The sequence below is a fragment of the Symsagittifera roscoffensis genome, chromosome 10 (assembly GCF_963678635.1).
Source record: "Symsagittifera roscoffensis chromosome 10, txSymRosc1.1, whole genome shotgun sequence".
NCBI lineage: Eukaryota > Metazoa > Xenacoelomorpha > Acoela > Convolutidae > Symsagittifera > Symsagittifera roscoffensis.
This window is the reverse complement of record NC_087071.1, coordinates 32,777,305-32,803,660: the sequence shown is the minus strand read 5'-3', so window position 1 is coordinate 32,803,660 and position 26,356 is coordinate 32,777,305. Positions and strand designations below refer to the sequence as shown.

The 26,356-nt window shown below is 38.4% G+C and overlaps 2 protein-coding genes across 2 annotated transcripts in view; one reads left to right on the top strand and one right to left on the bottom strand.

Annotated features, from left to right (window-relative positions):
• LOC134855155 (peptidyl-prolyl cis-trans isomerase A-like) overlaps nucleotides 1-26,356 on the bottom strand; it is a 442,729-nt gene that overhangs the window by 185,825 nt on the left and 230,548 nt on the right. The gene's annotated exons all lie outside the window — the stretch shown is intronic.
• Nucleotides 1-26,356, top strand: part of LOC134855150 (uncharacterized) — a 120,238-nt gene that overhangs the window by 21,575 nt on the left and 72,307 nt on the right. The window lies entirely within an intron of this gene.

Genomic DNA, 26,356 nt, shown 5'->3' with positions numbered 1-26,356 from the left:
CGGATTAAATTGGTGATTGCTTGGAATTAAAAAAGTGAGACAAAGCGAAAAAGCTTAGATCACTCTCAGTCTAATTTGAAAATGTCCAAAATTGTCTTTAAATTTGATTTTGAGAGAAAAAAATTAATGTTGCGTTTTTTTCCACTTTCCTTTACGCTTCCTAAATTCAACAAATTCCTAGGTCCTTTTTGAAATTATGAAGGACTGGTAAGGTTACTTCAGTTATCGTAATAATTTCTGACGTTCTTGCTCAGGTAAGTTCTTCATCCTAATTGTTGTGATGAACTCAAAATAACTTTGTTTATCATAATAAATTCTGACGTTCTTGACTAGGGTATTTCGCTATCCTAATTGTTGTGATAAACTTATACTCATATTACAGAAGTGTAATGATTGATGACAGTGCCTGTTTAATAACCGCCTTTTATGAAATTTTAGAGACTGGTCTGCCAAGTGGGAGGAAGGAGGAAATAAGAACTGACTTGAAAAGTCTAATGGTACACCGCTGGACCTGGTGATCTCGTGTGAGGTTGTTCGTGGCTTTCGATGTATAGTTGGATTTTAAAATTTAATTTTTTTATTTGTTAATTGTCGAACTACAAAAATCCTATTAACCGCTTAACATTGGTTAAGTTTAGTCCCCTAAAGTCCTGTCAAGTTCCATTTTTTTACCATTACTCTTCGTCAGGATGGCCAAAAACAACAGAAAAAGTACAAGGAAAAAGTGCTTAAAATTTTTAAGACTGATCAGTTGGATTGGATGCGATTGTTTTCCAGCTTGTGTGATGTCAGTTGGAAAAATATTTCTGTCAGTTGGTGTGATATCAGTTGTATTAATAGAAATTATTTTGATGAAGCAACAATAGGTAATGTTCAAGTGCTAGCCAATTGTTTAAAAACAGCCCTCACAAAGATCCGATTACTCAAGAGACAACCAAAAGACTCGCGTGCTCCGTTGGTTGAAAGTCTGTCGGACAGAAAGAGGCACCTTGCACAATGCTGATGATACGTAACAACGTTTTTAACGTCTTTCTGTGTTTTTGGAGCAATCGAAAAAAAATTAACACACACAAACCACAAACATGAGCGAGAATAAAGCAACTCAGTAGTACGAGGGGAAGTAGAAGGGAAGGATAAGGCTTGCTGCTTCGGTTGGGACTTCAATTAGGCTGTAAAATTTGCGAACTGACCCCGAGATGGTTGTCATGGCTTTCTTGCCTTTTCAGTGCAGAGAGATGCTCTAGGCATTATAAAGTGCTCTTGTAAAGCTAAAATTACCTTCTACTCAGACTTTTTCCTGTACCCGGGTCGAGATCCCGCTCAAAAACCGCCCAATAATTGGGCGGTTTGAGCGGTTTTTCAGCAAGATTTGAGCGGTTTGAGCAGTTTGGACGGTTTGGGCGTTTTTTTGGAAAAACCGCTCAACCGCTCAAATCTTGCCTAAAAAACCGCTCAAAAACCGCTCATTTCTTGCGGTGGTTTTTGAACGGTTTTTCAAGCAAAATTTGAGCGGTTTTTTTTAGTGGTTTTTGAGCGGTCTTATAAAGAAACCCGATTAAAACCAACAAAAAGGCCTGGAAAGGTAATGTGACCCCGGGTTGACATCCATAAACCGAAAACGCTTATTTTAAATTTCCCCACACCGAAAAAAGCTTAAATTGAATTTTATAAGCCTGCAATTGCCTGCATCAAATGTATGGAAAAATGCTAATCATACAATTTTCATAAAATTTCAAAAAACCATTATAAAAAAAGATTCAATCTAGTTTCTCCGGCTCTTTGAACCAAATACAACAGTCTGGTGATGAAAAATAACTACGTTTTTTTTTTGAAAAAAAAAATGGTTTTCATACAATTTCCATATATGAAAATTGTACGATAACCATTTTTTCATGAAATGGGTTTCCTGGTTTACGGAGCGATAATTTTTTTCCGAACGAATCAGGAGCGTTTCCAGATAAAATACTTCCTCAAATTCCTAAAGATTTTGTTAGTAATTGAATGGCAGTGTAGGACTCCATGTTCTGAAGTCTTTTACTGAGTTGAGAAACCTCATTGGATTGGCAAAAAGACTGAAACATCAAGACAATTTTTTTGTCTCAAAGCTTATCGCTATCACAAAGATAGACGGAGGTGTGAGATCAATTAAATTAGGCAGCACGCTCAAACGCAGCTTGTTTAATTATGCTGCAAGCAAGTCCAGCGAAATTTATTTTTCAGAAATCTACTAACTGGATGTGGCACAAAACGAGGTGAAGAAGCAGCTGCTCACTCGTTTCGAAGCCAAATTGAGCGCGACGACAACACCAATAATTATTCGAAACTACGCGTCATGTATTCCTTTAACTCTCTCATTGAAAAACAATAGTTAATCAGGTTTTATTGAGCTAACTGGAATTGTTCAAACACAACTATTCAACGTACAATAAGCAAACTTATATTCTTTACAGAATTTCTATAATAATAAAAGAAGAGGGAATTTATTAAAGCGAGTGCGAAGTCCCGTCAATTTGCGGAAAAAAATCAGACCTGAGTCGAAAATTAACCCATTGTATTTAGATGATGGAAATTTAGCCGCCGACTAAAATGAAGTACTCCGGGACCTTAAGAGAACTCTAACCGAAACAAAGGAAACCGAAACAAAGGAGACCTTAAGGGAACCGAAACAATATTACGGGCTGAGTCTGAACTCTGAAAAGAGCAAAATTTGTGTTTTAGTAGCGAACTTGAGTACAAAGCATCAATGAAGTTTGTTTGCCCCAAAATTAAAAAAAGCAAAGAAGAAGTTAATTTACTAGGATCTGCAATCAGCAAGTTTTGCCAAAAAAAATGCTCGACGATGCAAAAAAGGTGCTCGAAAAATCTCTGATGTCATTGGTAAACTAGATGCCTAGTGCGTTTTTTTCTTAAAAATTGCTTTTGCATCCCAAAAGCTCTAAAGTTTTTGCTAATGAGCCCTTTTGTTTTTTGAAAATTCCTTCTTTTGGGTTGTTACAACAGAATACTTACAAATTTACTTTGCAAATCATTTATCAAAAAATGAATCATAAATTTTTTGGTCAGACAAATGCGGCATAAGTGTTTCATCCGCTCGTCTGCTAGCTTTTTTACTTTAGAGTAAGAGCGAAATTTGCCTTTGACAAAATTTTTGCTTTGAAGCGTACGGTTGGAACTTATAACGATGGGCCTAAACGGTGGTTTTGAGTTGGAAAACTTGAATTGGCTCCAGATAAGGAAATCAAAAACAATTTGAACAGAGCCGGCTTTTCACAGCTAAACTGCAGACTTGATTCCAAAACTCATACCAACGAACGTGAAAAGATTGAACATTATGCAAACGTTTTTTGGTTCCCCATGGTTGAACATCATCCTGTAGAAATTGTACGGTCAAAATGATGGAACCATTATTTCGGAGTTGCAAAAGGACTTCAGTTTGACTCTTAAAATTGCGAACAGACCAAGACAGTTGTCATAGCCCTTCTTGCCTCATAACTGCAGGGAGATGATCTACGCATTCTAGACTGATTGCGCTGATAAAGCACAGTCTAATTTCTACTCAGTTTCCCTCTGTATAAAAGACACAAAAATTCTACATGGCCGATTAAAAAAGACCGGACAATTTGACGCTCATTCAATGAGCTCTAGGCGAGCAGCTCTTGTGGTGAAGACTTCCTAGTCCCCTGTAGGATTAGTGCGAGGTCAGTTTGAAGCCAGAACGCAAAATTGGACAAGTATAAATATTTGGTAGATGAAGTATATCTTTTTCAAGCGCTAGCTTTTGAGGTTCAAAGCACCACCGGTCTCAGCACGGAAAATTTATTGAGCAAGTTTTTCAAGACTCTAATCATTTTTACGGAGAAACCAATGGCAGACACCTTTTTAAAAACAAAGAATCTTCCTTGCAGTACAGATTGCAAAAGCCGCGTGCGTAGTCTGCAAAAAAGAGGACAAAAGAAATTTTGAGGAAATTTTTATTTGTAGTAAATAATATTTTGCGATTTCTTTTGCGTTGAGTTTTGTCTTCTTTTTAAAAAACTAACTAGCATCGAGGTCAGTTTTAACCACAACAAATCCAATTGTCTATTTTTTAATCCTTAGCACTTCTATAATCAGCAAACTCTAGGGAATTTGACTAGAATATGTGGTATCTGCCATGTCGGAGGAAGGAGTAAATAAGAACGGACTTGAAAAGTCTGATGTACACTGCTGGACCTGCTGATCTCGGGTTAGGTTGTTTGTGGCTTTCGATATATAGTTGGATTTTAACACTAAATTTTTTATTTGTTAGTTGTCGAACTACAAGAATCCTATCAACCGCTTAACATTGGTTAAGTTCAGTCCCCTAAAGTCCTGTCAATTTACATTTTTTTCCATTACCCTTAATCAGGATGACCAACAGCAACAGAAAATGTACAAAGAAAGAATGCTTAAAATTTTTGAGACCGATCAGTTGGATTGGATGCGATTGTTTTCCAGTTGGTATGATGTCAGTTGGGTGAATATTTCTGTCAGTTGGTGTGATATTAGTTGAATTAATAGAAATTTTATTGATGAAGCAAAAATAGGTAATGTTTAAGTGCTAGCGAATTTTTTAAAATCAGCCTACACAAAGACCCGATTACTAAAGAGACAACCAGAAGACTCGCGTGCTCCGTTGGTTGAAAGTCTGTCGGACAGAAAGAGGCACCTTGCACAATGCTGATGATACGTAATAACGTTTTGTGTTTTTGGAGCAATCGAAAAAAAATGAACACACACAAACCACAAACATGAGCGAGAATAAAGCAACTCAGTAGTACGAGGGGAAATAGAAGGTTGGGATAAGGCTTGCTGCTTCGGATGGGACTTCAATTAGGCTGTAAAACTTGCGAACAGACCCCGAGACGGTTTTCATGGCTTTCTTGTCTTACCAGTGCAGAGAAAGGGTCTAGGCATTCTAGAATGCTCTTGTAAAGCTGAGATTACCTTCTACTCGGGTTTTTTTCTGATTAGAGCCATGACACCTCTACAGGACCAATAAAATTCGCAGAGACGGTTTGATGCTCAATCCACGGGCATTCGGTGAGCAACTTTTGTGGGACGAGTTGGTGAAATCTTCCCTAAGACTAGTGCTAGGTCCATTTGTACCCTGGTACATCCAGCCGCTGAAGCGGAAGTGCAACAAATGACGAAAAAAAAACTTCTTAGACGATAGATATCTTTTTCAACTTTTAGCTTTTGAGATTTAAGGCACGACCGGTCCCAGCACGGAGAGTTTTTTTAGCAAATTTTGTATGATCCCAAGCTTTTTTACGGAGGAACCCAAGGCAGGTAGCCTTTTAAAACAAAAAATGCCAAAGATCGGATGCAAAACTGCTCCTTTTTCAAAAGATAACTATCTGATTTGTTGTCTAAGCACACTCATCTAGCCGAAATTAACGCTCGAATCCGGAAAAAGGTTGATCGTTTTTTTGGTTTACAAAGCGATAATTTTCATTCCGAACGAATCAAGAGCATTTCCAGATAAAATACTTCTTCAAATTCCTAAAAATTTTCTTAGTTTTTGAATGGCAGTGTAGGACTCCATGTTCTGAATTTTTTTACTGAGTTGATAAACCTCATTGGAGTTGGCAAAAAGACTGAAACACCAAAACCATTTTTTGTCTCAAAGCTTATCGCTATCATAAAAACAGACGGAGGCGTGAGATCAATTAACTTCGGCAACACGCTAAGATGCAGCTTGTGTAATTTTTCTGCAAGCAAGTCCAACGAAGTTTTTTTTCGGAAATCTACAATTTGGACGTGGCACTAAACGAGATGTAGAAGCAGCTGCTCATTTGTTTCAAAGCCAAGGTGAGCGCGACGACAAAATAAAAACCATTATTTATTCAAAACAAGGCGTCATCTATGGTTTCAACTCTCTAATTGAAAAACAATATTTAATCATGTTTCATCGACCTAAGCAGAATTGTTCAAACACAGCTATTCCACGTACAATAAGCAAAAATATATTCTTTATTGAATTTCTATAATAACGAAAGAAGAGGGAATTCAATAGAGCGAGTGCGAAGTCATGTCAGCTTACATGTTGATGTACTTGAAGTTTGGCTCATAAAATTGCGAACAGATCGAGACGGTTGTCACAGCCTTTCTTGCCTCATAACTGCAAGGAGATGATCTAGGCATTCTAGTCTGAATGCGCTGAGGAAGCCGAGTCTATCTTCTACTCAGATTTCTCCTGTATAAAAAACACAAAAATTCTACATGACCGATTAAAAAAGACCAAAAAATTTGACGCTCAATCAATGAGCTCTAGGTCAGCAGCTCTTGTGGTGAAGACTTCCTAGTCTCCTGTAGGATTAGTGCGAGGTCAGTTTGAAACCCTGAATCGTCCTGCCGCTGAAGCCAGAATGCAAAAATGGACAAGTATAAATATTTAGTAGATGAAGTATATCTTTTTCAAGCGCTAGCTTTTGAGGTTAAAAGCACCACCGGTCTCGGCATGAAAAATTTCTTGAACAAATTTTTCAAGACTCTAATCATTTTACGGAGAAACTTATGGCAGACACCTTTTCAAAATAAAGAATCTTCCTTGCAGTACAGATTGCGAACGCCGCGTGCGTAATCTGCATAATAAAGGACAAAAGAAAATTTCAGGAAATTTTTATAATCGTAGCAAATAATATTTTGCATATTTTTTTTCTTTGTTGAGTTGTTTCTTCCTTCTAACAAAAATAAACAGTATCGAGGTGAGTTTCATACACATCAACCCAAATTGTCTACTTTTAAATCCTTATCACTTCTATAATCAGCAAACTCTTGGGAATTTGACTAGAATATGTGATATCTGCAAGTGGGAGGAAGGAGGAAATAAGAACTGACTTGAAAAATCTGATGGTACACCGCTGGACTTGTTGATCTCGGGTGAGGTTGTTTGTAGTTTTCGATATTTAGTTGAATTTTTTTATTTATTTTTTATTTGTTAATTGTCGAACTACAAAAATCCTATTAACCGCTTAACATTGGTTAAGATCAGTCCCCTAAAGTCCTGTCAATTTACATTTTTTTCCCATTACCCTTCATCAGGATGACCAACAGCAACAGAAAATGTACAAAGAAAGTGCAACAAATGACGAAAAAAAAACTTCTTAGATGATAGATATCTTTTTCAACTTTTAGCTTTTGAGATTTAGGGCACGACCGGTCCCAGCACGGAGCGTTTTTTGAGCAAACTTTGTATGATTCAAAGCATTTTTACGGAGAATACCAGAGCAGAGAGTTAAAAGCATACATGACGCCTAGTTTTGAATAAATAATGTTTTTTTTGTCGTCGCGCTCAACTTGACTTCGAAACGAGTAAGCAGCTGCTTCTACACCTCGTTTAGTGCCACATCCAAACTGTAGAATTCCAAAAACAAAATTCGTTGGACAAGCTTGCAGCACAATTAGACAAGCTGCGTCTTAGCGTGTTGCCTAAGTTAACTATTCTCACACCTCCGTCTCTCTTTATCAAAATTTGTTGTCTAAGCACACTCATCTAGCCAAAAGTGACGCTCGAATCCAGAAAAAATTGATAGATTTTTTGGTTTACCAAGCCATAATTTTCTTTCCGAACAAATCAAGAGCATTTCCAGATAAAATACTTCTTCAGATTTTGTTAATTTTTGACACTGCCGTTCAATAATTGACAAAATCTGAAGAAATATTTTATCTGGAAATGCTCTTGATTCGTTCGGAAGGAAAACTATCGTTTTGTAAACCAAAAAACCTATCAATTTTTCTGGATTCGAGCGTCAATTTTGGCTGGATGAGTGTGCTTAGACAACAAATTTTGATAAAGATAGACGGAGGTGTGAGATCAGTTAACTTAGGCAACACGCTAAGACGCAGCTTGTCTAATTATGCTGCAAGCTTGTCCAGCGAATTTTGTTTTCGGAATTGTACAGTTTGGATGTGGCACTATTAGAGGTGTAGAAGCAGCTGCTCACTCGTTTCAAAGCCAAGTTGAGCGCGACGAAAGAATGAAAACCATTATTTATTCAAAACTAGGCGTCAAGTATGCTTTTAACTCTTTAATTGAAAAACAATAGTTAATCATGTTTTATCGAGCTAACCGGAATAGTTCAAACACAGCTATTCCACGTACAATAAGCTAAGTTATAATCTTTACAGAAATTATATAATAAAGAAAGAAGAGGTAATTTAATAAAGCGAGTGCGAATTCCCGTCAACTTGCGGAAAAAAATCAGACGTGAGTCGAAAATTATTCGTTGCTTCTAGATGATGGAAATTTAGCCGCCGACTAAAATGAAGTACTCCGGGACTTTTAAAAAACTGGAACCAAAACAAAGGACACACAAAAACAAAGGAGACCTAAGGGAAACCGAAACAAAATTACGGGCTGAGTCTGAACTCTGAAAAGAGCAAATTTTGTGTTTTAGTAGCGAACCTGAGTACACAGCATCAATGAAATTTGTTTGCACCAAAATAAAAAAAGCAAAGAAGAAATTAATTTACTAGGATATCTAATCAGCAAGTTTTGCCAAAAGATATGCTCGACGAAGCAATTAAGGTGCTTGCAAAATCTCTGATGTCATTGACAAACTAGATGCCTAGTACGTTTTTTTCTTAAAAATTGCTTTTGCATCCCAAAAACTCTAAGGTTCTTGCTAATTAACCCCTTGGATTTTTTGAAAAAAAAAAGTTTTTTGTTTGGATCGTTACAACAGAATACTAACAAATGTGTTTTGCAAATCAATTATCAAAAAATGAATAATAACCAGTTTTTCCAAGCAGTTTTTTGGTCAGACAAATGTGGCATAGGTGTTTCATCCGCTCGTCTGCTAGCTTTTTTACTTCAAAGTAAGAGCAAAAATTGCCTCAGACAAAATTTTTGGTTTGAAGCGTACGGATGGAACTTATAACGATGGGCTAAACGGTGGTTTTGAATTGAAAAGTTTGAATTGGCTTCAGATAAGGAAATCAAAAACAATTTGAGTAGAGCCAGTTTTTCTACAGCTAAGCTGCAGACTTGATTTCAAACCTCATACCAACGAACGTCAAAAGATTGAACATTATGCAAAAATTTTTTAGTTCTCATGGTTGAACCTCATCCTGTGTAAATTGTACGGTCAAAACGATCGAACCATTTTTTCAGAGTCGCAAAAGGACTTCAGTCTGGCTCTTAAAACTGCGAACAGACGGAGACGGTTGTCTTTCTTGCCTCATAACTGCAGGGAGATGATCCAGGCATTCTAGTCTGAATGCAGTGAGAAAGCAGAGTTTATCTTCTTCTCAGACTTCTCCTGTATAAAAGACACAATAGTTCTATATGACCGATTAAAAAAGACCAGACAAATTGACGCTCATTCAATGAGCTCTAAGTGAGCATTTCTTGTGGTGAAGATTTCCTAGTCCCCTGTAGGATTAGTGCGAGGTCAGTTTGAAACCCTGAATCGGCCTGCGCCTGAAGCCGGAATGCAAAAACAGACAGGTATAAATATTTAGTAGTTGAAGTATATCTTTTTCAAGCGCTAGTTCTTGAGATTAAAAGCACCACCGGTCTCAGCACGGAAAATTTCTTGAGCAATTTTTTCAAGACTCTAATCATTTTACGGAGAAACCCATGGCAGACAATTTTTTAAAACAAAGATTCTTCCTTGCAGTACAGATTGCGAACGCCGCGTAAATACTCTGCATAATAAAGGGCAAAAGAATTTTTGATAAAACTTTAGAATTGTAGAAAACAATATTTGGCGATTTTTTTTCTGTGTTGAGTTTTGTCTTCCTTCTAAAAAAACTAACTAGTTTCGAGGTCAGTTTCATACACATCAACCCAAATTGTCTACTTTTAAATCCTTATCACTTCCATACTCAGCAAACTCTAGGGATTATGACTAGAATATGTGATGAAAGGTGTTTTTTTTTTCAATTAACCAGTTGAGGCTCAACATTCCAATTAATTATCTAAAATTAACTGAGCTTCGCTGTCTAAAAAATAGAGTTCTCATTGCAAATTGCAGTGCACTTGCGATTTATATCCGCAATCTTTTAACTTTGGGCAACATCACTACCAAAACGCAACAATGTGACTATAAGACTCCTGACTCCTGACCCCCGACTGCAACCACGGTTACTATAATATTTTTTTCTTTCTGCTTGCTTTCAACATAAAAGAATTTAAAAAATCCCCAGGAGAAAATTATTGTCGTTAAAAGTTTATTAAAAATGACTATAAATAGTTACTATTATTTTAAATAACTATCACAAAATGTTGTCTAAGCAATCTCAGTTTTTCGAGTTTGCTGCTCCAAAAAAATAAAGAGTTTTAGCTTAACCAAACTGATCTAAACAAATCAATAATTTTCCTACTGAAAGCTTTAGGAGCAAGTCCGAAAATCAACAAATTTCTCAAATTCTTTAAAATCTTTATCTTGTTAGTTAATCAAATTGAAGTTCAAGATTTTGTTTTCTGAAAACGCTTTTGAAATTAGCCTCATTGCAAGTGGCAAAATACCTGAAACAGTAAGCAATTTTTTTTCCTCAAAGCTTATCGCTCTCATTAAGACAGACGGTGGGTTGAGACCATTTATTTCAGGCAACAGCTAAGACGCGGCTTGTCTTAATGAGCTGAAAGCAAGGCCAGCGACAAATTTTTTTCAGAAACCTATAGGTCGGTTGTGGCACTAAGCGATGAGCAGAAAAAGCTGCACACTTGTTTCGATACCTAACTGAGCGCGACGGCAATGAAAAAAGCACTCATCTTTTAAGACTAGGCTTTAAGCATGCGTTTAACTGTCTATTTAGAGAAACAATACGTCTGGAATTTTACAAAGACACCATTTGTGCGTACAACAAACATAGTCCGTTTTTAGGGAAGTTCTATTATATTGTTAGACGACGGAATTCAACAAATTGATCCTGAAGACCCGTCACTTTGCGGTAAAATTTCACATGTTACTAAAGCAGCTGGAGTTGAAAACAAACCCATTGTTTTTAGATGATGGATTTTTAGCCGACGACTATAATGTTTTACTCCCTTAACATAAAAACTATCTGAAACCGGAAAAAACCACTGCCTGATTCTGAACACTGAACAGTGCGAATTTTGTGTTTTTAGTAGCGACTACGAGTTTTCAGTACAAATCACTTTTAGCGCAGCGTTGGAAGATATGCAAAAAACACATGAGAAGAACTTAACATATTAGGTTTTCCAGTCGGTGAGTTTGCGCCAAAGAATTGTTCACCAAAAAAATTAAGGAGCTTGAAAAATCTCTAATATCTTTGAAAAAATAGATGCCCGTTTTTTATTTTGTTTTCTGAAAAATTGCTTTGTATAAATATTTCGTGCGTACATGTGTGCCAGTCGATCGTATCCTGAAGTTTAGTTTGTTTTTTGGGTGAAATACTTTTTTTGGAGAAATTCGAATATGCCATATCATGCTCAAGTTTGTCGCAGCAACTGAAATGAAATGTCAGAAAATCAGAAGAACCGAGTGGACCAGTTGGACCGATTGCTGGAAAGTGGACCAAAAATTGGAGCTAGAGTCAAATTGCAATCGGCAATTTGCACAACTAACAATCTATTTGAGTAGAGCTGTCTTTTCCCGATAGAGAACCCCGAGGTTGAGAATGGTTACGGGAGTGCTTTTACTGGAGCAGGGACCATCTTGATTGTGAAGGTCGACCAGTCGAACGACGTAAAGGTCTAAACTGAAAAACTGCTTGAGCTAAAACTCACTAGTTCTTAAAACTACTTGAGTTATTTTAGTTTCAATAATGAATCGATTCCAGAACCGTATTCAAAAAGTGAGTAACGAGTTTAATTGCTAGTATGTGTTTTAAAGAGTTTTAATGAGATAAGTTGGGTTCTAGGCTGATCCATTTGAAATTGAGCAGAGGTTCACTGTCCAAGAAAAACTCATGGTATTTACTTGAGTTTCCAGCCCTGTTTTTAAAGGCGGTAGCGTGATTTTTGTATCTTGAGAATTAACCATGGGGACTTGCATATTACTAGAGTCGCGTGTACATTGGTAGTATCCTTCAGCTGCACCACGATCTCGTGATCCCATGTCTTAAGCCAACTGAATTGGCTCTGACAGAATGAGGTACAAAATCACAAGAACTAGTGTACATGACCCTTGAGCCAAGGATTATGGAGCCTCTTGTTCGTAACCTCATATGTGACGTAAGCGAACGACTGTTACAGAGCTTTTTCTTTGCAAGATTTTTGTTTTGATTCGTTTGACGAAAAAACTACAAAATCGCAATGCATCTCGCTAGTGTGAAAATTGATAATAACTACATTTTACAAGTTATTTTTCCGGTAGCCAAAAGTCATTTCGATGTTTTTTCCGAGTGTGTCCTAGCTTTACCCTCTTTTTTATCCTCAGCTGATGTGACAAAAAATTTGATGAACAAGAAAAGTTTGCGAACGGCTGAAATCCATATGCGGAAAAACGTTACCGAAGATCGTTGGCCTGGCTTTTCCTACCTCAAAAGTGTACAGAGTTGCATTAGGAATTCTAACCTGAATGCTCGTAGAAAGTAGAGTGTATCTTCTAAACTTTTTCTGTATTCGAGGCACGAATCCTTTACAGGACCCATCATAAGCGACGAGATGGTTCGATGCTTGTTCGATGATTTAGAAGAGCAACTGTGTGAAGTAATGGTAGTAAAGTTCCTAGCGCCCTGTGGGATTAGTGCGTACTGATTGTGGGATTATTGCTAGGGATTGTGCGTACAATCCCTAGCAATAAGTGGGGTTGTGCGTACAATCCCACTATTGTGCGCACAATAGTGGAATTATTGCCAGGAAGGTTCTCTGCTTAAGAAAGCTACCTGTCCTGGTCTTCTCGGTAGAGGTGCACAAGTTTTTACAAAGTATATTCAAAAAATTTCAGTGCTAGGGCCAGCGGCACCCTGATTTTCAAAAGCTTTCGGCTGAAAAACTTATCCATCATTAAGTAAATCTCACTATTTGTCAGGTTTTTGATCTTCCACCTACCAACAGTCGATGGGATGAGCGTCAACCCTCTGATCGCATCTGATATTTCCCGTGGAGATGTCATGGCTGAAAAACAGAAATGTGAGTGGGGGGACTTTGCTTTATAAAGGCATTCATTTTTGAACGCCTTGGGAACCTACCTGCATTTTTGAGACAAGATAAGCCATGCCATCTATCATCGGTTATATCTTGTCCGCAACCTATCTATGTTTTATCCAATAGGTTCAACCCAGACCGGTTCCGGTTGCAATTTCAAGCTGCTGAGTCGACAGTTTTAGTCTTAGAATTTTACAAAGTATGACATTCAACCGTTGCGATCCCAACTTAACCTGGTACGCAATGAATCTTTTTACATCAGTAGGTTCTAGTTCCAAAATCATTTGAGAGATTTCTCCATCAAAAAAGAACCGGCCATTTTTTTGGATTCCGTTTTCCGGAGGTACTTCACGTTTTGATGAATCTAACTAAAGTTTCAATGCACCAAATTATGTTTCATTCTCGTGCTTCAAGCCATAAATCACTTAATCGCTCCTACTGCTGAGGTTAAAAAAAACGGGTGAAGCTAATAGGCGAGTGGAAAACACGCCTAAACCACCGTTGACTGTCGGGAGAGCTGCTTGCAAAAATTGGCTATAATAATCACTACATTTGTAAACTTACATGAAGAGTTTCTGAAAATTCAATCATTTTTTTCCAAAAAATCATTTTGAAAAAAAACAAGGACTTGTACGCAAAAAATATTGGAGTACCTGCATGCTAAAGCAATTTTCTAGGAGAGAAAAACCATAACGTGCATCCAGCTTATAAATATTCCGAAACCTGTTCCAATTTAGCGATTTTGTCATTTGGTAGTTCTTTTTGACAAGATTCGCCTATAGGCAGGGGAGCCCAAAAATACAAGTTCAACCTTGGTTTTTATTTTTTTGGACATAATTTTGAAATGGGCTTACAATTGTATTGTACTGCGTACTTGTGGTCTAGAAAATATAGCTCACAATTTTCTGAGTCTGGGCTTAATCCATGGTCTTTTTTCTTAGTTAAGCTCATAGTATTTTTCTGATTTCATTATTTTTCTAAGAGAATGCGTTAAAATTGTAAATTCAAACAGACGTTTTCGCACTTTTCTATGTATCTTCAGGTTTTAAAATTCTAAACTATCTGTAAAAAATGATCAAGGATCATAAAAAGTGTCATACACATCATTATTTCGAAACATAAAATTTTCAACCAATCACAACTTTACAAATATTACTGAAATTATGTAACAACTGTTAGGTAACAATTTTAAATCTCAAGTCACAAATTTCTGAGAGTTTTCGCCTTTTTTGTTTTTACATCTTCGTTTTGTCGCTGATTTCATGCTAACATGTAAGTTATTTCAAAATTTTTTGTTTTGGCCAGATTTTTTTGATTCTGGAACTCGAGCCTTAGTGGCAGCTCCCTACTTCTAAACTCGTCGCGCGTATTAATTGCCGGTCTCTCTTTCCTAATATGCATCGTCTCTAATGTAAGTAACTTAATCCTGCTGGAAGCCTGGTCGATTATCTTCCATTTTAACTCCGCCCTACCACTCTCACTACCACACTGCCTTATATGCTGTCCAACTGGGGTATCCTCTTTTCCGTGTTCCTCAATCCTTGTGGTGAGATGTCGGACCGTCTGGCCAACATAGATGGATTTGAACCCCCAACATTCAAGTCTGTACACCACTTTTGATTTCAGTTCACTGGAAAAGGAGGATTTTAGAGGGGCATACAAGTTTTCAATTTCCTCGTCGTGAATATTATCAGCGCATTGGTGATATCGCGCACTTTTTTTGCTAATGTCTGACTGTGATTCCCCCTATATTGGACCATCAAGATGGGTGGTGAATCACTGCCATAATCACAGGGCTTCTTTTTCTCAGCCATGTTCTATTTGTTTTTGCCATCCCTGATGATCTTTTCAAGGGCATGCGACGCAACCCGCGACAACCAACTTTTCGCATATTGGTTATCCAACTACTGTTCACGGTTGATTTTCATCGCTTTATCATATTCTTCCCATGTTGACGTACTGCGGAAAACCCGGTGAACAGTTCCTTCAATCACACTTCTCTTGTACTGAAGGGGGGCGCAGCTTCTAAAATTGAGTATGGTACCTGTATCTGTTGGTTTTTGATACCACCCACAGCTAATTTTCCTGCTTTTGGCAATACTAATTTGTAACTCCAAAATGCCAATTTCCCGTTTGTGTTTGGTGTCTCTTTTGTGAACTGTAAACTTGGATGTAGGAAGTTTGCAGCTCGTAGCACCTTTTCAGGATCACCCTTCACTGTTCTCACTATATCGTCAACCTAACGGAGAAATAACTTAGCTTGCTGCATTTTCCTTTTTTATCGCGATGCATTTTCTACAGCACCAGACGGTTTCACTTATATTTCGATACTCATCATCTGATATATCACCGCATTTTCCGTGATACCAATTCAAACAGCATTCACATTTGTCAACTTTTGACCTGTACGTGACCTTCTTATTGCACTCGGGATTTTTTCGTGCTAAAAAATTTTGGGAATATCTGCATCAGCCAAAGGTTTGCTAAAATAACGACAAGAGATGCCCCTATTGCCAAACCTTCTTTCTCAACGTACCATGTTTCATTGCACTTGAAATGGACTCGACTAATTGCCATGTTCAAGAGTCTCTTCATGGTTTTCCTAGCAATTGATGGTGGTTCATCTTGCTCATACAGTTTTCTCAGAGCTATGTCTATTGCTTCTTTGAGTGGAACATTTGTATACAAACTCTTCACATCTAGAGATATCAAATTTTCATTGGGCTCAAGATTAATGCTCTCTAAGATTCCTCTCGGATATAGTGAGTTGGTTTCGATTTTTGTGCCCTCAATTTTCTCAAAAAACTTTGCAAGAACCTTGTTCAAATTATAAGAAGAACTACCAGACAATGAGAGTACCGGTCTTAATGGGGTATTATCTTAATGCACCTTCGCCAACCCATAAAGCCTGGCGGGCCGCCCCAGTAGACTTCATCCTTGTGTAGAGATTCTCACTTATTTCGTCGTTTTTCCTCATAGCCAACAACTCCTTATTTAGGTCTCTTTCTATATTCAAAATAATTGCATCACTTGTTCCTTTACTTTCGCTGAAGAGATTTGAATCTGATGTATCAGACAACCTGTTCTCATAGGTGACCTTCCTCATTACACAAAAACCCACATCCTTGTCATATGTACCACAACTAATCCATTACTCTTCAGATACTTTCGGGCCTTCTCAACGCCCTTGTCAGATGGTGTTTGTTTCACCGTTTTAGCATAGGCTTTTGCCACAGCTTCGATCTCACAAAGGGCCTCCTCAGTGACTTTACGATTTTTGAGATCCGATAGAAAGATGTCATTATCGGCGAAAAAGTATGTCGCATTAAATTTATCCTTGACGGGATGTTTAGGCCCTAATGCCAACACTTGTTGTAACCAATTTAGTAATTCAACATCATAAGGAGCTTTTACCGAACCCTCACCTTGCATCCCTAGAGGTCGATCTTGCCTTTTTGATAGTTTCATTAGCTTCTTTTGTGGGTCTCCTTGACTGTTGTTGTTTGTATTTGCCCCCTGAGACTTAAGTATTTCATTACCAAAGGCCAAAAATGACAGTTGATAAATTTAACGTATATGAACGCATAATCACGGACTAATTTTCAAATGAATTTGTTTTTTAAAGTCCAAATCAAGATTGGAGGTGGGAGTACAACTGTGCTCATTGGTTTGCAGGCCACGAGGAATAAACCTCACGTAACACAGAGCAACACAAATAACACAACTCTAACTCACCCAATCAGTTGAAGCCTCCTCGTCAGTCGGACCAACAGTTTCGTCGCCTCTGTTCAGCAGTCTTCTTTTCTCCGCCCTCCTTTTCGTTTTAGAATTTTTTTCGTGTTTGAACGAAGCTTGGACAAAAGAGCTAGCAGGTTGTCTTGGTGTTCGAACACAATCCGCAAAGACTTTAGCTCCAACTGGACGTCCTGGTGAAGTGCCTGATATTCTTTGACCAGCTCCGTTCTTCTCTTCCTATTTGAAATGAGACACCTCCGACCTCGTAATAGGATTGACAAGAATACCCCAACTGATCAGCTGGTTCCTGATAGCTGGTGTACCGTTTCTCTGACAGTATAAAATTGCGCTGATATTTATGAGTGTCTTCTTGATTTCTGTCAATTCCTCTGCAGTGCAAGCTCTGTAATTTTTTGTGCGGTGGCTTGTTGATAGAATTATTGATGATGTCGTGCCACACCACCATTTGACGTTTTTCTGCTAGAGGTGCCCTGCAGCGTAGGCTTGCGAGGTTCCTCTGTGGGTTCGTGGTGTTCGGGTTTAAGGAAAGTCCCGGAATAGCCAATATTAGGCAGAAATTGTTCTTTTTCCGGGTTGCTAAGCTGTTCCAGGCTGTGGTAGAGAGAGCTAGCCGCTACAATGTAGAAAATTTCAATTCTAACATGGTAAAATACAAAAAGATTTTTCCTCTTAAAAAATTTTTCCGGTAAAAAAGAGGAATAAATGTGAAATTACGTCTCCATAAAGGAGAGACTGTAATCGAGAATTGGCTCAACGCCGTAGGGTTCCAAAATTTCACACATCTAAGTATTTTCTCGGAGCACTATATTGTGGTCGGTGCGTACCCACGGAGCCGCATTGCCGGATAGCTGGAAAAACTAAATACCTCCGGTTCTTATTAAATTAAATCAGAAAACTTGTCACTAAATTGAGACGCATTTTGAGTGGACAAAAATGTGCCTCAAAATTTTGCAGACTGTTAGCTAACAAAATTCGAACATTTTCAAGAGATTTGATTGGCTAATACTTTTAGTCTCATTGAATTGATATTGGGAAAAACATCAATGTTGCATAAAACGTTTTCGACAAAAAGTCATCATCAGTAAAATCTCAGCCTAAATTAGCCTAATTGTTGTGATAAACTTATTTAATAGTCTTTCTTTGTTCAAATTTACTGCTTGTGTTTCATATCATATGCGCGCTGGGCCTTCCTCTTCTGGTTATCTTACCAAATTTCGCCGTCCCAGCCGTAGGCGAGTGACGTTTCCCTTTCTTTTTTTTTCTTTTTTTTTCATCGCCTCTGCCTCAGCAATTTTAAACCCTAAGTGAAAGTATTCATAAATCACCCCAAAGAGCTTCCTTTCTCGCCCCAGTTGTCTGTGTGTCTGTGTTTCAGATTGATGCCGCAATTCCAGGCAAGACGCATCCCTGAGTTCTCACAGAAACTATTTATCGAGACTTCAAGGACCAAGTATATCAAACCAACTCTAGTAAAATCAACAATTCACTCCTACCGCGGCGCAACGCTTCATGATCTGTTTTAAACAGTTTTGCAATACAGACCAAAGCGCCTAAATACAGTAACAATAATTGGTGGATACAATGACAACAGGCTGCATCCACAAGAATTAGAACAGCAGTGGAAAAACTTGATTAACTTCGTCACTACCAAGTTTCAGCCCAAGACACTGATCATCCCCAAAACAATTCAGAACTGTAATAATTCCGAAGTAAACCGCAAAATTTATATTCATAATCATGTGCTGTTTAATTTGATAAATAGATTTGTACACCCCCATACACTTTTTAGTTCACCTAACCTCAACCTAAGTCTAGCCCCTCAAATGTTCTGCCGTGATGGCATCCATTTCTCGTTCTACGGTAAGGATTTCTTTACAAAATTTCTTGCAAATTTAATCTATAAATTCTCTCGCTAACTTGACACCGCCGTCCTTACTAAAATGGCTACTCAAACACACTGCTTTATTTGTAAAAACAGCCTGCGAGGCGGAGGTGTTTGGTGCTTCACATGCCCAGGCCACATGCATGTAAAATATGGCCTAGCCCGCAGCAGTGATCACTATGACAATTTCAGTTGTCATCGCTGCACCTCCCAATTTCATTCAGCTAAGGACAAGCATTAATGCAATCCCCCAACCCTAGCTACAACCACGCTCCCCCAAATGCACCCTCACCCTTCCACTGCCCCACACTCACAAAACTCAGGAGAGTCTTCCACTATAAAACCTAGAACAATGCAAGACCCATGGTCAAGACCCTGTCCAGAACTCATAGAAACCACCAGGAAAATATACACCGAAATGGTCCACTAAAGACCGGTCTTTCTGATTTTGTCAAAAAATAAAGTTGGTTATAACTTCATTGAAACCCTCAATAGAACTTTGAACAGCCTAATAGAAAACAACGAAAATTACTTCGCAATGCACGCAGCAATGATTTTTCCACACCTATTACTGTGCAAAACAAAGTCCGAAAAAGATGGTTCTTTATTCAAAACAATAGCAGGGCGACATAAGCAATGGCAAGGCGGATACTTGGATGGACTATTTAACGAAAGAAAGGCGCTGCAAATGTGCTTGTTGAAAGGAAGTAGAAGAAAATTTGAAACTGAAGCACAACAGTTCAACAAACTAATGAATACTGGAAAAATATCGAGCGCAATTGCAAAATACCTGCCCGTCTCTTTTAACAAAGATTAAGAACTCCTACTCCAATCCATCCAAACTGTTCGTTAACAAAAAAACAATCTACTCTCAAGAAGGGACAACCCAGGGGGATCCACTAGCAATGGCCATGTATGGTCTAGCCATAATAACCCTCATAAAACTTTTATCAGTAGACGATGTAACCCAGAAATGTACGCAGACGACGGAAACGCAGTCGGTAAATTAAGCAATCTACGAACCGTTCTCGATAAATTTGTATCACTGGGTAAATTTTTCTGCTACCACGTGAAAGCATCCAAATGCCAACTCATTGTCAAGGATGAAAAACTCGGTGAAGCTCAGAAAATCTACACAAATATAGGAATCACTATAAAGGCAGGAGCGCGAGTGCTTGGTTCAGTAATAGGAACAGAATCTGAATGTAAAAAAGTTCCTCGAATTTCAACAGAATGAGGAAATCAAAATTTTGAAAAAACTAACGAAAATCGCTAAAACCTCCCCTCAAAAAGTTTATGCCTGCTACGCTAAAGGAGTTCAAGAAAAGCTTTCATTTCTTGCCAGGACAACGCCTAGCACTATGATAAACTTAGAAATATGTGAAAATATTATCAAAGAACAACTATTACCTAACCTAGTCGGTAAAGACACTTTAAACTCCCAGTTCCGTGAAATATCTTCCTTAACCTTTAAAATGGGTGGACTTAATATCAAGCTGCCATCCGATCATGAAAGCTGCCTAGAATGGTCTAAGGAAACATCACTAGTACTGGAATCTCAATCCTATTACAGCAGTAACACAGCAAGAAAAATAAAGTTGGTTATAACTTCATTGAAACCCTCAATAGAACTTTGAACAGCCTAATAGAAAACAACGAAAATACCTTCGCAATGCACGCAGCAATGATTTTTCCACACTTATTACTGTGCTAAACAAAGTCCGAAAATGATGGATCTTTATCCAAAACAATAGCAAGGCGACTTAAGCAATGGCAAGGCGGAGACTTGGATGGACTATTTAACGAAAGAAAGGCGCTGCAAATGTGCTCGTTGAAAGGAAGTAGAAGACAAATTGAAACTGAAACACAACAGTTCAACAAACTAATGAATACTGAAAAAATATCAAGCGCAATTGCAAAACTAACAGAGACATCTAAAGGCGTTCTTTCGCTCGACGAGATTGTCAAAGGTAAGACAGTAGAACAGACTCTCATAGAGATACACCCACCATCTAAACCAATTGATGAGAACTGTATTACACCAGTCTCAAACGAAACAATTTCTTTCCATCCATCGATATTTGATCAGATAAACGGTCAACAAATCAAGAAGGCAGCCATGAGAACGCACGGATTGCATGGACCATCTGGCCTCGATGAAAATGAATGGAGACGTATTTTAACACACTTCGGGCAACAATCAGTTGAGATTTCAAAAACAATTGCTAGAATTGCCAACAAATTGGCCACCGAAGAACTAAATCCAGACTTAATGGAAACATATAACGCATGCAGATTAATACCCTTAGATAAGAATCCAGGGGTAAGACCCATAGGCATAGGAGAAGTTATGCGTATGATAATAGGGCGAACAATAACCAAATGCCTAAAAAACGAACTCATGTCAATCGGTTCGAACTATCAACTCTGCCTAGGACAAAAATGTGGCATTGAATATGCGATCCACACGCTAAGAGATCAATACAGCAAAACTTCCGCCAATGCTGTTTTACTGATAGATGCCGAAAACGCTTTCAACTCGCTGAAACGAAAGCTGGCATTGAAAAACATCAAAAATACCTGCCCTTCTCTTTTAACAGCAATTAAGAACTCCTACTCCAATCCATCCAAACTGTTCGTTAACAAAAAAACAATCTACTCTCAAGAAGGGACAACCCAGGGGATCCACTAGCAATGGCCATGTGCGGTCTAGCCATAATACCCCTCATAAAATTTTTATCAGTAGACGATGTAACCCAGAAATGGTACGCAGACGACGGAAACGCAGTCGGTAAATTAAGCAATCTACGAACCGTTCTCGATAAATTTGTATCACTGAGTAAACGTGAAAGCATCCAAATGCCAACTCATTGTCAAGGATGTAAAACTCGGTGAAGCTCAGAAAATCTACGCAAATACAGGAATCACTATAAAGACAGGAGCGCGAGTGCTTGGTTCAGTAATAGGAACAGAATTTGAATGTAAAAGTTCCTCGAATTTCAACAGAATGAGAAATCAATATTTCGAAAAAACTAACGAAAATCGCTAAAACCTCCCCTCAAAACGTTTATGCCTGCTATGCTACAGGAGTTCAAGAAAAGCTTTCTTTTCTTGCCAGGACAACGCCTAGAAATATGTGAAAACATTATCAAAGAACACTTATTACCTAACCTAGTCGGTAAAGACACTTTGAACCCCCAGTTCCGTGAAATATCTTCCTAACCCTTTAAAATGGGTGGAATTAACATCAAGCTGCCATCCTATCATGAAAACTACCTAGAATGGTCTAACGAAACATCAATAGTACTGAAATCTCAAGATCCTATTACAGCAGTAACACAACACGAAAAAATATGTACGAAAATCACAAAATTGAAAACTGATAGAACAAATCGAAAAAAAACAACCCTCATTAACTCCTTAAAAGAAACAGACAAAAACGCAATCGACCTGGCCTCTGAAAAGGGAGCCTCTAACTGGCTCAATGCTTTACCAATGAGCAGATACAACTTCAACCTGAATAAATCAGAATTCAGAGATGATATTTACTTAAGATACGTGCATGTGGTGCTAAACCCCACTCACATGTGCATGTGGTGCTAATTTTAACTTGACACATGCGCTTCACTGTGCAAAGGGTGGTTATACACACATAAGACACAACGAAATTAGAGACACATTCGCCAACCTCATGAAAGAGGTTTGCCATGACGTCGAGATTAAGCCGAAACTTCAGCCGTTGCAAGGCGAAAGCTTTGTCAACAATTCAAATACAACTGAAGATGAGGCACGACTTGACATTAAGGCAAACAGACTCTGGGTTTCACGATTCAGCCGCGCTTTATTTGATGTGAAAACTTTCAACACCATGCCAAAACATCGCGAAAACTGCATAAGGATGCATACAAAAACCACGAAACGCTGAAGAACTCCAAATATCAACAAAGATTTTTAAACGTAGAACAGAGTAGCTTCTGTCCGCTACTTTTGGATGCACCGGTGGCGCTGCTCCAACAGCCACGCGGACGATGCAGCGATTAGCCGAAAAACTCAGTGAAAAAAGACAAGAAAGCTATCCAGAATCTATAAACTACATAAGAACTAAAATAAGCTTCGCGCTCCTGAGGAGCTCTATACTTTGTATAAGGGGTTGCAGATCGCTACGCAAAGTTCAATTTATCGACAACTCCATAAGCGCTATTGTAGAGGAAGGACGGCTAAGATAAATTAACATTACGACGATGCATTTAATGCTGATTTATGACTTCATTGCTGATATTTATGCATTTTTATATCGCTGGTATGGACCTATCCAGCTTGTGCACTTACCGTAAAATTAAATAGTAAATTAGCGCTAGAGCTTTGTATTGAGAATTCTATACAAAGATTTTTGCTGCAATCTGATTGGTCGAAAATGGTACTGCAGAAAATGCATCGCACCAAGAGGCTATAGTTCCAGAATCGAAAAATTCTGGCTAAAACAAAAAAACTTTGAAACAACTTACATGTTAGCATAAAAATTAGCCATAAAACGAAAATGTGAAAATAAAAATGAAGAAAACTCTCAGAAATTTGTGACAAAATGTTTTAAAATGTTACATAATGGTTGTTACATAATTTCAGTGATATTTGTAAAATTTTGATTGGTTGAATTTTTAAAATTTTGAAGTAATGTGACACTTTTTATGATCTTTGATCATTTTGTACAGATAGTTTAGAATTTTTAAAACCTGAAGATGCACAAAATGTGCGAAAACGTTTGTTTGAAATTACAATTTTAACGCATTTTCAAAGTAATTAGATGTAAAATTTTGAAACCCTACGGCGTTGAGCCAATTCTCAATTACAGTCTCTCCTACAAGGAGACGTAATTTTAAATTTATTTTTCCCTTGTTTTAGTGGAGAAATCTTTTTAGTTAAAAAATCTTTTTATATTTTACCATGTTAGAATTGAAATGGTCTACATTGTAGCAGCTAGCTCACTCTACCACAGCCTGGAACAACTTAGCAACCCGGAAAAAGAACAATTTCTGCCTAATATTGGCTATTCCGGGACTTTCGTTAAACCCGAACACCACGAACCCACAGAGGAACCTCGCAAGCCTACTCTGCAGTGACCTCTAGCAGAAAAACGTCAAGTGGTGGTGTGGCACGACATCATCAATAATTCTATCAACAGCCACCGCACAAACAATTTCAGAGCTTGCACTGCAGAGGAATTGACTGAAATCCTGAATACACTGACAAATATCAGCGCAATTGTATACTGTCAGAGAAACGGTACACCGGATATCAGGAACCAGCTGATCAGCTCGGGTATTCTTGTCATTCCTATTACAAAGTGTCTTATTTCAAAGAGGAAGAGAAGAACGGAGCTGGTCAACGAATATCAGGCACTGCACCAGGACGTCCAGCTGGAGCTAAAGTCTTTGATGATTCTGTTCGAACACCAAGACAACCTGCCAGCTGTCTTGTCCAAGCTTCGTTCAAACACGAAAAAGAAATCTCAATCGAGAAGGAGGGCGGAGAAAAAAAGACTGGTGAACATAGGCGAAGCAACTGTCGGTCGGACTGACGAGGAGGCTTCAACGGAGAGGGTGAGTTAAACTTGTGTTATTTGAGTTGCTTTGTGTCACGTGAGGTTTATTCCTCGTGGCCTGCAAACCAATGAGCACAGTTGTACTCCCACCTTCATTCTTGATTTGGACTTTGAAAAACAAACTCATTTGGAAATTAGTCCGTGATTATGCGTCCATATATGTTAAATTTATCAACTGTCACCAACGTGTTAAATTTTTGAGAGTTTGTCTAGAAAACGACATTATACTTGATTTTTTGAGGTTCAGGGTACCGGAAAATGGGGTGTTTTCAAACCAAGCGGTACACAGTTTTGAGACAAAACTTCTAAGAACGGAGATAAACAAGGCAAGGACAGATGAGAAAAACGTTGAAGTCAAACCCATCAGAAGAAGCTAATGAAACTATCAGAAAGGCAAGACCGACCTCTAGGGAAGCAAGGTGAGGGTTCGTTAAGAGCTCTTGATGATGTTGAATTATCAAATTGGGTACAACAAGTGTTGGCATTAGGGCCTAAACATCCCGTCAAGGATAAATTTAATGCGACATACTTTTTCGCCGACATTGACATCTTTCTATCGGATCTCAAAAATCGTAAAGTCCCCGGGGAGGCCCTTTGTGAGATCGAAGATGAACCACCAGCAATTGCTAGGAAAACCATGAAGAGACTGTTAAACATGGCAGTTAGTCAAGTCCATTTCAAGTGCAATGAAACGTGGTACGTTCAGAAAGATGGTTTGGCAATGGGGGCATCTGTTGCCGTTATTTTAGCAAATCTTTGGCTGAAGCAGTACGAAACTGCAGTATCAAGGTATATTCCCGAAATGTTTTTGCCCGAGAAAGATCTTCACGGAATATGTCCCGAGTGCAATAAGAAAATCACGTACAGGTCAAAAGGTGTAGAAGGTGAATGCTGTTTGAACTGGTATCACGTAAAATGCGGTGATATATCAGATGATGAGTATCGAAATATGAGTGAAACCGTCTGTTACTGTCGAAAATGCATCGCAATAAGGGAGAAAAATAAGTCAGGGCAACAATCTAAATTGTTTCTCCGTTACGTTGATGATATAATGAGAACAGTGAAGGGTGATCCTGAAAAAGTGCTACGGGCTGCAAACTTACTGCATCCAAATTTACAGTTAACAATAGAGACACCAAACACAAACGGAACTTTGGCATTTTTGGATTTACAAATTAGTATTGACAAAAGCAGAAAAATTAGCTGTGGGTGGTATCAAAAACCAACAGATACAGGTACCATACTCAATTTTAGAAGCTGCGCCCCCCTTCAGTACAAGAGAAGTGTGATTGAAGGAACTGTTCACCGGGTTTTCCGCAGTACGTCAACATGGGAAGAATATGATAAAGCCATGAAAATCAACCGTGAGCAGTGGTTGGATAACCAATATCCGGAAAGTTGGTCTTCGCGGGTTGCATCCCATGCCCTTGAAAAGATCATCAGCGAGGGCAAAAACAAAAAGAACATGGCTGAGAAAAAGAAGCCCTGTGATTATGGCAGTGATTCACCACCCATCTTGATGGTCCAATATAGGGGGAATCACAGTCAGACATTAGCAAAAAAAGTGCGCGATATCACCAATGCGCTGATAATATTCACGACGAGGAAATTGAAAACTTGTATGCCCTCTCTAAAATCCTCCTTTTCCTGTGAACTGAAATCAATAGTGGTGTACAGACTTGAATGTTGTGGGTGCAAATCCATCTATGTTGGCCAAACGGTCCGACATCTCACCACAAGGATTGAGGAACACCGAAAAGAGGATACCCCAGTTGGACAGCATTTAAGGCAATGCGGTAGTGAGCGTGGTAAGTCTGAATTTAATTGGAAAATAATCGACCAGGCATCCAGAAGCATCAAATTACTTACATTAGAGGCGCTGCACATTAGGAAAGAGAGACCGGCAATTAACACGCGCGACGAGTTTAGAAGTAGGGAGCTGACACTAAGGCTGTAGTTCCAGAATCGAAAAATTCTGGCTAAAACAACAAAATTTTGAAACAACTTACATGTTAGCATAAAAATTAGCCACAAAACG